Raw genomic sequence first — 13,985 nt, forward strand, 5'->3', positions numbered from 1 at the left:
TTTTGAAGCACGCCGTGCCACAATCAGTGTCACTTGCCGAGTGAAAGCGGGATTAAGTGATCCTTTCGGACCTATGTGAAACGTGCAACCCAAAAGACACATGTGTCCTTTTGTGACCCACGCATGGTCTTCCCCGGGGGGGGGGGGGACGGTGATTTTCCACAAGACCTTTGTTTGAGATATTTTCTTCCTTTCTCTCTTTTTTAAATTTCTTTTTTAAAAAGTTCAAGGCTGCATCAACAGAGGGAGAGAATCAAGATCACGTGAAGGGTTAATACCACTTTATAAGGCCTTGGGAAGGCCACACTTGGAATATTTGCATCCAGTTTTGGTCGCCACGATGTAGAAAAGATGTGGAGACTCTAGAAAGAGTTCAGAGAAGAGCAACAAAGAGGATTAGGGGACTGGAGACTAAAACATACGAAGAACGGTTGCAGGAACTGGGCATGTCTAGTTTAATGAAAAGAAGGACCAGGGGAGACATGATAGCATCTTCCAATATCTCAGGGTTGCCACAAAGAAGAGGGAGTCAAGCTATTCTCCAAGGCACCTGAAGGCAGGACAAGAAGCAACGGGTGGAAACTAATCAAGGAGAGAAGCAACTTAGAACTGAGGAGGAATTTCCTGACAATTAGAACAATTAACCAGTGGAACAGAAATTGCCTCCAGAAGTTGCGAATGCCCCAATACTGGAAGTCTTTAAGAAGATGTTGGATAGCCGTCTGTCTGGAACGGTATAGGGTTTCCTGCCTAGGCAGAGGGTTGGACTAGAAGACCTCCAAGGTCCCTTCCAACTCTGCTATTGTATTGTAAAGGTTTTAATTAGGTAAATATTCAAAATGTTGGACATAGTGCACCGTTTCTGGTATAGTCATTTCCATGGAATTTTTTGATCTTACCACAATAACCGTCTGTATCCATTACCTAGGGATGTGTGGTCAATCAAATTCTCTACCCATTAATCCCTTACATGATACAGTTACTATCAGCGCATATACAATTCCAATTGTCATACAATCTTAACGCCATGTTTTCCGATTCTTAACTTATCCGTGTTTCTCTGTCCCAAACTTTCCCCCCTCATTTCTAACCATCAGTACCGCTTGTCCCAGATTTCGTGGTTTTCCGCCCAGGATATTTTTCTTCCTTTTGAGATTCTCATTAGTTCTCCATTTGTTCAGGTGCATCCATGTTGAGGAAGGAAGGAAGGAAGAAAAGGAAGGGAATAAGGAACGGGAAGGGAAGGAAAATGAAAAAAGAAAGGGAGGGCGAAAAAAAAGAAAAGAAAAGCGAAGGAGGGAAGGACAGAAGCAAGCAAAAGGAAGGAAGGGGAAAGAAGGAGAAAAGAGGAAGAACAGAAGGAAGGGGAGGAAGGAAGGAAAAAATGGAAAGAATGAATGGAGGAAAGGAAAAGGAAGGAAGGAAGAAAAAAGGGGGAGGGAGAAAAGTAAAAAGAGAAGTGAAGGAAAAAAGCAGAAAGGAAAGAATGAAAAAGGAAGGAAGTGAGGAAAAAAGGAGGGTGAGTGAAGGAAAGAGGAAGGGGAAGAAGGAAAGAAAGGGAAGGAAGGAAGAAAGAAAAAGAAGCAAAAACGAAGGCACTCCATGATTTGGAAGACAGGGGAAGGGTCTCATGGCCCCATAGAGACCCTTCCCAGACCCCATTTATGAGGGAAAGCTGGCTAACTTTGTGCCATTCCCAAGTGCTCCAAACCCAACGTCATAGGGAGGAGATGAAGACCATAAGCAGAAGAGTGGACACCGCTGGACAATGAGAGCCATCCCTTTTGGGGGTCTGTGCAACCCATTTTCAAAGGGCCCAGGTGGCAACGACACACCCAGCGTTTTATTCGTATTTAACAAATGTATATGTCGTTGCAATCATAACACCCAATACACAAAACAAGTATAATTTAGAAAATCATATAGAATGGAACAGAACAGAACAGAATAATAAAGAATAGAATAGAATAGAACAAAGTAGAAGAATAGAATAGAACAGAACAGAGAATGGAATGGAATAGAATAAATAGAGAATAAAAGGGAATGGAGTGGAATAGAGAAGGCTAGAATAGAATAGAATAACAGAGAATAAAATGGAATGGAATGGAATAGAGAAGGCTAGAATAGAATAGAATAGAATAATAGAGAATAATATGGAATGGAATAGAGAAGGCTAGAATAGAATAGAATAATAGAGAATAATATGGAATGGAGTGGAATAGAGAAGGCTAGAATAGAATAGAATAATACAGAATGGAATGGAATGGAATAGAGAAGGCTAGAATAGAATAGAATAATAGAGAATAAAATGGAGTGGAATAGAGAAGGCTAGAATAGAATAGAATAATAGAGAATAATATGGAATGGAGTGGAATAGAGAAGGCTAGAATAGAATAGAATAATAGAGAATAAAATGGAATGGAATAGAGAAGGCTAGAATAGAATAGAATAATAGAGAATAAAATGGAATGGAATAGAGAAGGCTAGAATAGAATAGAATAATAGAGAATAATATGGAATGGAATAGAGAAGGCTAGAATAGAATAATAGAGAATAAAATGGAATGGAGTGGAGTAGAGAAGAGTAGAGTACAGTAGAATAGAATAATAGAAAATAAAATGTAATGTAGTGGAGTGGAATAGAATAGAGTAGAGCTGGAAGGGACCTTGGAGGTGTTCTAGTCCAACCCCCTGCTCATGCAAGAAACCCCCACCACTTCTATTCAGTTACCTTTTGAATAGAGTAGAATTTGAAATAATGAATAGAATAGAACAGAACAGAATAGAATAACAGAGTTGGAAGGGACCTTGGAGGTCTTCTAGTCCAACCCCCTGCTCATGCAAGAAACCCCACCACTTCTATTCAGTTACCTTTTGAATAGAGTAGAATTTGAAATAATGAATAGAATAGAATAACCGAGTCGGAAGGGACCTTGGAGGTCATCTAGTCCAACCCCCTGCCCAAGCAGGACACGCTACATCATTTCTGACAGAGGGCAATCCAGCCTCTTCTTAAGCCTCCAGGGGTGAAGCTCCCACAACTTCCCGAAGGCAACGTCTGGAGTTCTCGTCCCGCCTTAGCCACGGAAGCCAGTTAAGTGTCGTGGAGCCAATCACCGGGTGTCCGGGAGTTCTAGACCCACCTTAAGAACGAAAGCCTGCTTAAGTGGGCATTGGGCCTACCAGGAGACAGGGAATTCCAGTCCCTCCTCCTTCAATGAAACCAGCTGGGTGATTTTGGCCCCGTTGCTCTTTCTCTCCCAACCTGGCCCACCTCACAGGGATGTTGTTGTGGGGGGAAAATAGGAGGATGGAAGGCGTGCTGGGTATGTCTGCCACCCTGAGTTATTTGTAATAAAGGCAGGGTGAAAGTTAAATAAACAAATAAGATTAACCATCATTTCCGACGGATATTCTGCAAAAGGCATGTTGGGAGAAACTTCCTTCTGGGTTCAGCTCCAAGGAGGGGCGGGGGGGGGGAGACGCTGGAAACACGGAGGCTGCTTGGAAAGACGGTTTAATGGTGGACAGGACCACGTGGCTTGAGATCCTGAGCAGAAAAGGGGGATCAGATGCTTCCAGATGTTCGGTGGAGAAGAAAACAGACAGAGGTGCCAAGAGTCCCTGATTTTATCCCCTCTCTGGCCTTTGATCTTGATCTTGTCTTCTGATTGGTTGTCAGACTCCCAGGGGGCCATGCGGGGGCAACTCTCTGTTCTGAGTCCAAGTTTGGTTGAGTTCCCAGATGCCACGTGGTGAGCTTCTGTGGATAGCTAATCCTATCTTTGTTATGTAGAGTAGACGGGGGGAGGGCAGGAAGCTGCAGGGGGGCTTCTTTGCCTTTAAGAACATGTTTCTTCTCCCTTCTCATATCCAGGGGAAATATAACATCCTGCCTTTTCAATGTTTCCCAGGGTATTTCGTTTTTTTTTCTAGGAGAGAGGGGTGGGTGCTAATTTCCAAGAGGTGGGGGAGGCGAATTCGGCCATGGAAGGAGTGAAAAAGAACGGGTGACACTTATAGTTCCCCAGGACTAATTTAGGCAAAGGGCAGCTGGCCCAGGGGCTATTTATAACCAAGCCACACTGGTGTGTGTATGTGTGTGTGTGTGTGCGCGTGTGACTGAAGAGAAGCTGACAGGTGTAGCTTTTGCGCCAATGACCGTTGATGACAGGCGTGTTTTGGTAGGGGCCAGTCGAACTGAGTTCCCCCCACCCATCCCTGTGCTGGAGAGCAAGATGGGGTTTTTTTCCACCAGTAATCAGGGCGGGGGAAAAGGGGGCAGGGGGAGGAGGGGGCTGCGCCCGGGTGGAAGGATAGATAAGGGGAAGTCAGAGCTTCCTTCCTCTTCAGTTGAGGAGAGGGAGAGACAGAGAGAGAGGAGAGAGAAAGAGAGAGACAGAGACACAGAGAGATATAGAGAGAGAGAGAAAAGAGAGGGAGAAAGAGAAAAGAGAGAGATACACAGAGAGATACAGATAGATAGATAGATAGATAGATAGATAGATAGATAGATAGATAGATAGATAGATAGATAGAGTGAGAGAGAGAGGAGACAGATAAAAAGAAAGAAAGAAAGAAAGAAAGAAAGAAAGAAAGAAAGCTAACTTTGGAGAAAAGTCTTCCATCCTTCCACTGAATTATAATCAGCCGTCTTGCCCTCGCTCCCCTCCTGGAGAAAATGAAATACATCATAGGAATAGGAGGGTAAGTTCCTTTCCTTTATTTTTCTGTGGGAAACAGATAAAACTGACCAGCCGGAAAAAGTCAGAGTTTGGAGTTTTTCTTGGCTTGTTTTTTGTTTTCTTGGCAATTCATTCATTGATTATTTCCATTCTGCACGCTTTGTGTGCATGGATTCAATATTTTATCTCATAATTCCTAGTTACGATTTTAACGCTCCATGCTTATGTGTTTATTTTTTTAATTATATATATATATATATATATATATATATATATATATATATATATATATATATATATATAATATATATATATATATATATATATATATATATATATATAATGTTTTTTATTTGTGCTGATAAATAAATAAAGGGAGACTAGTATAGATCTATTTCAAGCTATTTAGCTCTCATCAGCTAGCCATACCCTTACTGGGATTCGAACCTGTGCTGTATATATATATATTTCAATGAATGAGTCCGAGTGGCTTAGAATTCAATGTTGCTGCTTGATAGGCTGGGTGGAGGATTGAAAGGCCGGAAGTGATGGGATTTATTGAAAATGATCATTGTGAACGGGACTGGATGAAAACAAGGAGTGAAAGAAAAACCCCTAACTCTGCCAAGAAGCTACAAAAATGAAATGCAGAATTACAGAGTTGGAAGGGACCCTAGAGGTCTTCTAGTCCAGCCCCGCTTCCCCCCCCGGGAATAAAATACCTTTTAAAAAAAGTTTTGAAAACTCTTGACGAGAGAGTTTCTCTTTCAATCAAATGGGAAAATATTTTAATCAGGATAGACTTGGAAGGGACCTTGGAGGTCTTCTAGTCTAACATCCCCCCCCCCCCCCCCGCCGGCTCAAGCAACAGATAGCAGATAGACCTGGCTGTTTTTAATATATATATGCTTAGGTTGGGTCTCTTCCAAAATAGGCAATTATTACTATTTTTGTCACTGATGAGAAACCAGGGAGGGTCTGGTCAGCTCTGGGGGTGGGAGGGGGGGAGGTAATAGAACAAAGGCCATTTCAAGGTTTTGCCGCCTGATTCTGATCTCACGGACAAGATTGACTGAGCTGTTAAATTTATATGCTTCTCCACCTCCTGCTCCTGGGCGGCTCATGGATCCGATACAACAATAGACTCAAAAATTAAAACAAGGCAATAAATATAATATTCCAGAAACAGATCTTCCCGAGACCCTTTTGCATCTGCCCAGGAAAACAGGGATCTGGAGGATCCTACGCAAGCTTTTCTAAAGGGGGAAATCCAGAGAGGGTTTTGCAAAATAAACAGGATAAAAATGTGAAACCTTCCATCGCCTGCATTGATGGAACTTCGTGTAAAAAACAGTCGCTTCTTGGCATCTTCACCAACATGAAGTTAAAAGAGCTGCCAGCGGCTGCGTGTGTACACGGTGTTAAAACGGTGTCTGGGTTTTTAATGTGGCGTGTTGCATAATCCTTGCCCGGCGGAGGGGGGGGGTGTCTTCTTGTGTATTGGGTGGAAAGACCCCCCTCAGCCCCCTGGTCTCCAAATAGGCCAGTAGCATTGAAGGTCCTTGGACAGAAAGTCCAAAAGGGGCTTTTAAAAAAAAGGGGGGGGGCAATTGGACTTTCTGGGGTTTTTTCTTTCTTTCTTTTAAGACATTTCACTTCTCATCCAAGAAGCTTCTTCAGCTCTGACTGGATGGTGGGGAAATGTCTTCGAAGGAAAACAAAGGGAAGTTTGTGAAGTTAGTGAAGAGAAGGACCAGGGGAGACAGGAGAGCATCTTCCAATACTTGAGGGGCTGCCCCAGAGAGGAGTTAGGGGGTCAAGCTCTTCTCCAAAGGCCCCCGAAGGCCAGAGAAGGAAGAATGGATGGAAACTGACCAAGGAGAGAGATTCAACCTGGAAATAAGGAGGGATTTTCTGAGCGTGAGAACCTTCAACCCATGGAAGAGAAGTTGCCTTCAGAAGTTGTGGGAGCTTCATCCCTGGAGACTTTCAAGGGGAGATTGGTTTTCCATCTATCAGAAATGGTGCAGGGTCTCGTGCTTGGGTGGGGGTTGGACTAGATGACCTCCAAGGTCCCTTCCAACTCTGATCTTCTCTAAATCCAGTTGCCTCTTGAAAAAGCACTTTTGGGACAACCATGACCTGGATGGTTGAGGATCTTCATAGAATAGACATTGGTCAGAAAGTTCTCCAAGGAAGGCAGTCAGGGCTATTGGTTATTTTTTTTGGGGGGGGGGAGGATACCGTTTTTCATCCTAGCCCCGCCTTCCCTTGTAGGAGAGCCAGATGGATCCATGGGGGCCGGTCTAGGAGATCCCCGAATAAAATTATCCCCTTTTCTTAAACCCCCTTTGAAGGCAGAATGTTGAGTGACGTTTGTGGGGTGGGGGGTTTCCTGCCTAAGCAGGGGGTTGGTCTAGAAGACCTTCAAGGTCCCTTCCAACTTTTGTACCATCCCGAAAATACACCAGTTGACAGTTGAAAAGAGATAACAACAGGAAAGGAGAGGAAGAGAGGAGAGGGAAGGGGAGGGAAGGAAGGAAGAAGAAAGAAAGAAAAAGAAAGAAAGGAAGGAAGAAATAAAGAAAGGAAAGCAGAGGAAGGAGGGAAGGGGTAGAAAGAGAAGGAGAGAGGGTAGGAGGGGGAAGAGGAAGAGAGGAGCAGGGGAGAGGTAGGGGAAGTAGGAAAAGGAAAGGAGAGGAGGAAGGAAGTAGAGAAGGGAGGGAGGGAGCAAAGAAAAAAATAGAGTGATGATAATACAAAATAGGTGTATGGATGTTAAGCAAAGCAACCCAGAATGTATATTTTAACTTCTTATATGGAGATACAAATGTGTAAGTGATAAATATAAACAAGAACAATAACTATGTCAGTGTAACTGCATGCAAGAGAATACAAATAAAACCTCTTATTCCATTTTATTTTAAAAGCAGGGAGGACTAGATGGGGTTGGGGATTCTTTTTTTGGGGGGGGGGGGTGCATTTCTTTTTCAATGTCCTGTCCAGGCAAATTTTAACAGATTTGAACTGATTCCCAGAGGCAAAGGACAGAAGACCCCCCCATGATCCCACCCCCACAAAAATCAGGTTGGGAATAATCAAGAAATGAATACACCCCCCCCCCCTCTGTAGCGTTCCTTTTTCCCAAGGCAGATCTCCCTCTGAAATATTTGAAATATCTGAATTTAGATAGGAGGCGTAGGAATTTAACAAACAAGAATAAAGATAAATTGATGATACGCCCCCCCCCCCACAAATGGATGCAACAGATCACAGCTTAGAGAAACAAAGGAGACCCCCCCCCCGACTCCACGTCCAGATAGAAGAGGAGGGGGGGCTTTTTTTCTCTCTCTGCCCCCTTCCCCACTCTGTTCTTCCCGCCTTCCTTTCCCGCGCCCGCCAAGCCCATTCAAAAAAAAGCCGGGGAAAAAGGAGAAACAACAGAACTTTTTACCGGCAGGGCGGGAAAGTCTGTTCATTCATTGATTTGTTCTTTCGTGATTGCGTCATTGGTCCATTCATTTTCCCCGGAGCCAATGGGACCGCGCGCCCGGCCGCCAGCCGGCCAATCATCAACGCGCTTGGGAAAGGCGCGCGCTATTTTTTTTATTTTGAATAGGCGCTTCTCCTTTTCCCTCTCTCTCTCTTCCTCCCGCCCCAGCAGTAGGACTACTGCTCCCATCTTCCCCAGCCGAGAGTATCTTCCAAACCCATTGGGTGGGCTCCAGATTTTGGAGGGCAGAGAGAGGGGCGGGGTGGGAGTGGGGGGCGCCCGGATATAAACTTATAAAGTTTCTTCTCTGTCGTTTTCTCAGAAGAGATGCAAGCTGAAACCTGGGTTTAAAAAATATAAATGATAAATAATAAATGATAAATAATAAATTATAATAAGCAATAAGCAATAAACAACAACTAATAAAATAATAAAATAGTAAAATAATAAAATAGTAAAATAAAATAATAATAAAATAAATAATAAAATAATAAAATAATAAAGTAATAAAGTAATAAAGTAATAAAATAATAAAATAATAAAATAATAAAATAATAAAATAATAATATAAAATAGTAAAATTAAAGTAAATACATTAAATAAGTAAGTAAATAAGTAAATAAATAAAATGATTCCTCATTGTTGGAACCGAAATAAAATGTGTTTTTCTAAAAATAAAAATATTGCAAAAATGATCTGTGTTTCTGAGCATAAAAGAGCTTTTACAACTTTTATTCTTAAAAAAACCAAAACATTTAAAGCAAAGGATCGGATATTTTGGGGCCCAATCAGTAGCTTTCTGGTAACACCGCTTCAGATGTCAATTAATAATACTGGAATAAAATTGGTCATGAATAAAAGAATAAGTCTAAAAAGGTTTAATAAAACATTAAATCTTATCAGAAGAATAATCCAGGCTTCCAGCTTGAGCCCGGGTGGCACAAGAATAAATAAAAATGAGATCTGGGCAGGAAAGAAGAAATATTTATTTTAAAAGCAAAATAGTTTTCCTTTAGAGGGAGGGGTCAGGCTGCAGAGAATTTGGGGTACAGTGGCAAACTTTTTCAGGGGGAGTTTGTGGAGGTGCTGGTTCTAGGCTGACACTTGAGGGTTTGTGTGTTTGTGTGTGTGTAGGTATTTTTGTTCTTGTGAACATGCAACCCCTCTGGGAGGCCCGATTTAATTAACTCTGTGTTTGCAGACCTTATCCTTTGATATGTGGATTAGGTCAGGGTAACTTATTTCGGGGTTTGAGGAAGTTTGCTAATTCGACTAACTTGGAGACACCGATTCTCAGACTATTTCAACAGCATAAAGAATAAAATGCATTTGGGTATAAAACTCACAATATTAAACGTATTAATACATTTAATGCTTGTGTCTAATTCTTTTACAATTTATTGCAGTATTAGCTGTTTACTTACTGCATGGGATTATTTGTTTATTAGAACAGTACTATTTATTTATTGAGCCTGAAGCGGTGTGACCAGAAACTGAAAAATGGAACCTTGGCACAGCCTGGTGTCCCTGGAGAATTGTGGTCTGGGGCAGAGGATGGTGGGACCCATGTGAATGGTAGCAGAACCGGGGTTACTTAATAACTGAGTTAAGTGTGTTGAGTGAACACAACAGCCATTTTTTTTTGCAAGCATTGTTTTCTCAACCTCAGCATATCTAAGATGCATGGACTTCAACTCCCAGAATTCCACAAACAGCATTCTAGCCAGTGGAATTCTGGGAGTTGAAGTCCATTCAGATGTTGCTCCATTAAGTGTTGGTCCATTCAGATATTGGTCCATTGAGATACTGAAGTTTATTAAGATGTTGGTCCATTGAAATGTTGAAGTCCATTAAGATGTTGAAGTCCATTAAGTGTTGGTCCATTCAGATATTGCTCCATTGAAATGTTGAAGTCCATTGAGATGTTGAAGTCTGTTAAGATGTTGCTCCATTCAGATGTTGGTCCAATCAGATGTTGAAGTTTGTTAAGATGTTGGTCCATTGAAATGTTGAAGTCCATTAAGATGTTGAAGTCCATTAAATGTTGGTCTATTCACATATTGCTCCATTGAGATGTTGAAGTCCATTAAAATGTTGAAGTCCATTAAGTGTTGGTCCATTCAGATATTGCTCCATTGAAATGTTGAAGTCCATTGAGATGTTGAAGTCCATTGAGAGGTTGAAGTCTGTTAAGATGTTGCTCCATTGAAATGTTGAAGTCCATTAAGATGTTGTTCCATTAAGTGTTGGTCCATTGAGATGTTGGTCCAATCAGATCTTGAAGTCTGTTAAGATCTTGGTCCATTGAGATGTTGAAGTCCATTCAGATGCTGTAGTCTGTTAAGTCCATTAAAATGTTGAGGTTGAGAAACATTGCTTGAAAGCCCTGTCTTTCTGAAGTGGCTCCCCCTTCAGGCCAGAGAGTTGTGGGGCAGGCAGAGAGAAGGAGCAGGTTTGGGGTAGATGCCTGGGAACGTGTGGTTTGATTTGATTCCTGGGTGGCAGGAGAAGAAGGCCACCTTGGTCCTCATCTCACCCCTCGGCTTCTTCCTGAGTCGCTCATCCTAATCTTGTCTTTGCTCTTCTGCTCCACCTTCCTTCCTCTAGTGTGACCAATGGGGGCAAGACCACGTTGACCAATAGGCTTGTCCAAGCTCTCCCCAGCTGTTGCGTGGTCCACCAGGATGACTTCTTCAAGGTAGGTTGAACTTTCTGCCTTGGGTTGATCTTCTAGGGGTTGGACTGAATGGAGAGAAGTTGGCCAGCTGCACCCAGGGTGAGTCTCCTTCCACCTTAGGAGGCCAAGTGTGATTAGGAGAGGAGGGTCTTAAGGGGGTCGGTGTAAATATTGGGAGATTGAGATGGAACCAAGCATAAAACTGCCTTATTATCTGCGGATTGGTGGGGCCAGGTTGACAGTTCCCCCTCCCGATTTTGGGGGAACCAATGACTAATGTGATTAGGGGTGAGAGGACCTTTGGAGACCCTTGGCCCAATCTGTGTTCTCACTAATGAAACATAAATACTCCTTGTCTATATATAAATCAGTTGAATAAATCAGTTGTTCACATATATTAAGATATGTGAACTACAACTCCCAGAATTCCCCAGCAGTGATATAACTTCCCTTTTATCGACAGGTCATAAGAAATATACAGGTGATTTTATTTGGAAAACATAAATATAGTATTTATCAATATTATATATAATATTTATAAATATAATGCGAAGGAAATATGTTGACTGGCATTTCTACATATTTGGCAGTCGGTGGGTGTCACACCCCTTTTTCCAAAAAAACTACCTCGCTCCCCTTCCTCTTTTGAGCCCCCCTCCCTGTAAAGATTTCCTGCAGTGGATGGGCATAATAACAGAATAAATAACAGAGTTGGAAGGGACCTTGGAGGTCTTCTAGTCCAACCCCCCCTTCTCAAGCAGGAGACCCTATCACATTTCGGATCAAGGGTTCTCCAATCTCTTCTTTAAAAACTCCAGTGTTTTAAAACCAAATGTTCTACCGTCCCCCTTTAAGAATAAAATAAAATCAAACCCATGTTGGCTTGTTCTCTGAGCGTAGCATGCTACTGTCCCTCAATATATATTTGCAATTTTTAAAACTGCATAGTTGAAAGATGTATATCTGAACTTTATGTTGTGCGCTGGTATGCGTGTTTGGTTTTAGTTCAGGGGTGGGAGTGGGGGGATTGGCTGTTCTGACCTAGGCTTCCCAAAAGCACGAAGCCGACTCCTCGTCCCGATGAAACCCCTTTTTGTTTAGTTTCAAGGGAATTCCTCTCCAGCAAAGTCCCAGCCAACCGTCTCTCACGAGATTTCACCACTAGAGGCCTTGATCAGGCTTGGAGAGCTGCCAGGCCGATATCTTCCAAACGCCACGCTGTAGCAGCAATTCCTTGGCAAGGAGCCAGGAGCAGATCTTCACCCCGTTGAATTGAACTAATTGCCTCCTGCAAACTCCCCTCCCCTCTTTTATTTCCTCTGGGAGGGGCCATTCCCTGCCCGCCTGTGCCTTTACCCCCGAATCGACCCCTGTTCTTTAGCTGTTCCCTTCATCTGGCAGCTCTGTGCATGCGCATATACCATCCCGAAAATACACCAGTTGACAGTTGAAAAGAGATAACAACAGAAAAGGAGAGGAAGAGAGGAGGAGAGGAGAAGGAAGGGGAGGGAAGGAAGAAAGAAAGAAAGAAAGAAAGAAAGAAAGAGGAAAGCAGAGGAAGGAAGGAAGGGGTAGAAAGAGAAGGAGAGAGGCTAGGAGGGGGAACAGGCTCCAGCTGTTCTTCTCCCCCACCGATCTCCAACTCCGAAGGCAGCTGATAACTATCGGACAGCCCTGTCCCCCTCTCTGCCTCCGACGCAGAGCCCTCGTCAGAGCCTCCCCCAGACTCCAGGACTGGCCCATCTTCCTCTCCAATCTCCTCACTGTCCGAATCTTCTGCCTACTCCGCTGGCCACTGGCGGGCCACAACATTAGCAGGGAAGGTTGCAAATTCCAATTATTCCCCCTCCTTATTTCCCAATTATCTCTTTCCAGTGCTGCTAACGTGCCCGAAACTTGCTGTCCCTTAATCTAATCCGTTGGACGGACCAGCGGTGCGTCCGATGAATCAATCAGGGGCTCACTTAACATAGCTGGTGTGTCGGATAAGACGTCCCTGTGTCGATAAGGGTGCCTATTTCTGTCAGTGTGCCTGTCCCAATTCTCTCACTTTCAAAAATAGGACGTCGAGAGGCCTCCGTGGAGATTGACACGGCATGTGACATTCCCCAGGGAAGGAAACGCAAGTTGATACAGTCATGACAGAATAATAAAAAGTTTGGAAGGGGCCTTAGAGGTCTTCTAGTCCAACCCCCCGCTCAGGCAGGAGACCCTGTACCATTTCAGGCAAATGGCTGTCCAATCTCTTCTTTAAAAACTTCCAGTGTTGTTTAGCTTTATCAAATACCGTTTTTTTAGGACTTTAGCTTGGCCAAATACAGCAGGGATCTTGGCAACTTTAAGACCTGTGGACTTCAACTCCCAGAATTCCCCAGGCAGCTGTAGGGGTGGGAGTGGGGAGGTTGAAGGGTCAATACCTTTACTTTCTTTTTTCCTCCCCCCCCTTCCCTTTTCCCTTTCCTATTTCTCCTATGATTTGCTTCTGCATTTTACGTTATAAAACGAAGAAAAAAGATACGGTCGGTAACTCGTGATCGTTGTAAAGTGGATCAGTTTTACGACCTTTTTTTTGTTGAGGGAGCTGTTAAGCAAACCCCGCAGCTGATTTCGTCAAAAACCTGAAAATAGATGCCCTTCCCCCCCCCTTTTTTGGAAGAAGCATAAAAATATCGCAAAATATTGTAAAATCGTAAAATATACGGTCAGCTGATTTGCGGGGATACTGCAAATGTGCCCCCCCCACCCTCCGTTGCTGAGCATATGAAATGCAGAGCCGAGGTGGCGCAGTGGTTAAATGCAGCACTGCAGGCCACTTCAGCTGACTGCAGTTCTGCAGTTCGGCTGTTCAAATCTCACTGGCTCAGGGTTGACTCAGCCTTCCATCCTTCCGAGGTGGGTAAAATGAGGACCCAGATTGTTGTTGGGGGCGATATGCTGACTCTGTAAACCGCTTAGAGAGGGCTGAAAGCCCTATGAAGCGGTACATAAGTCTAACTGCTATTGCTATTGCTATCTGACTGCCAAAATTTTGAATTTGGGTCATTGGTAAACTCCCCTCCCCACCCCAGTAGGTCCTTCGTAGCTTCAATCAGTCACTAAGTGATCAGCCGTAAGTCGAGGACTGCCTAAAA

This window comes from Thamnophis sirtalis, unplaced genomic scaffold, assembly GCF_051295495.1.
Source record: "Thamnophis sirtalis isolate CommonGarterSnake01/CBP01778 unplaced genomic scaffold, rThaSir2_p1.2 scaffold_1, whole genome shotgun sequence".
NCBI lineage: Eukaryota > Metazoa > Chordata > Lepidosauria > Squamata > Natricidae > Thamnophis > Thamnophis sirtalis.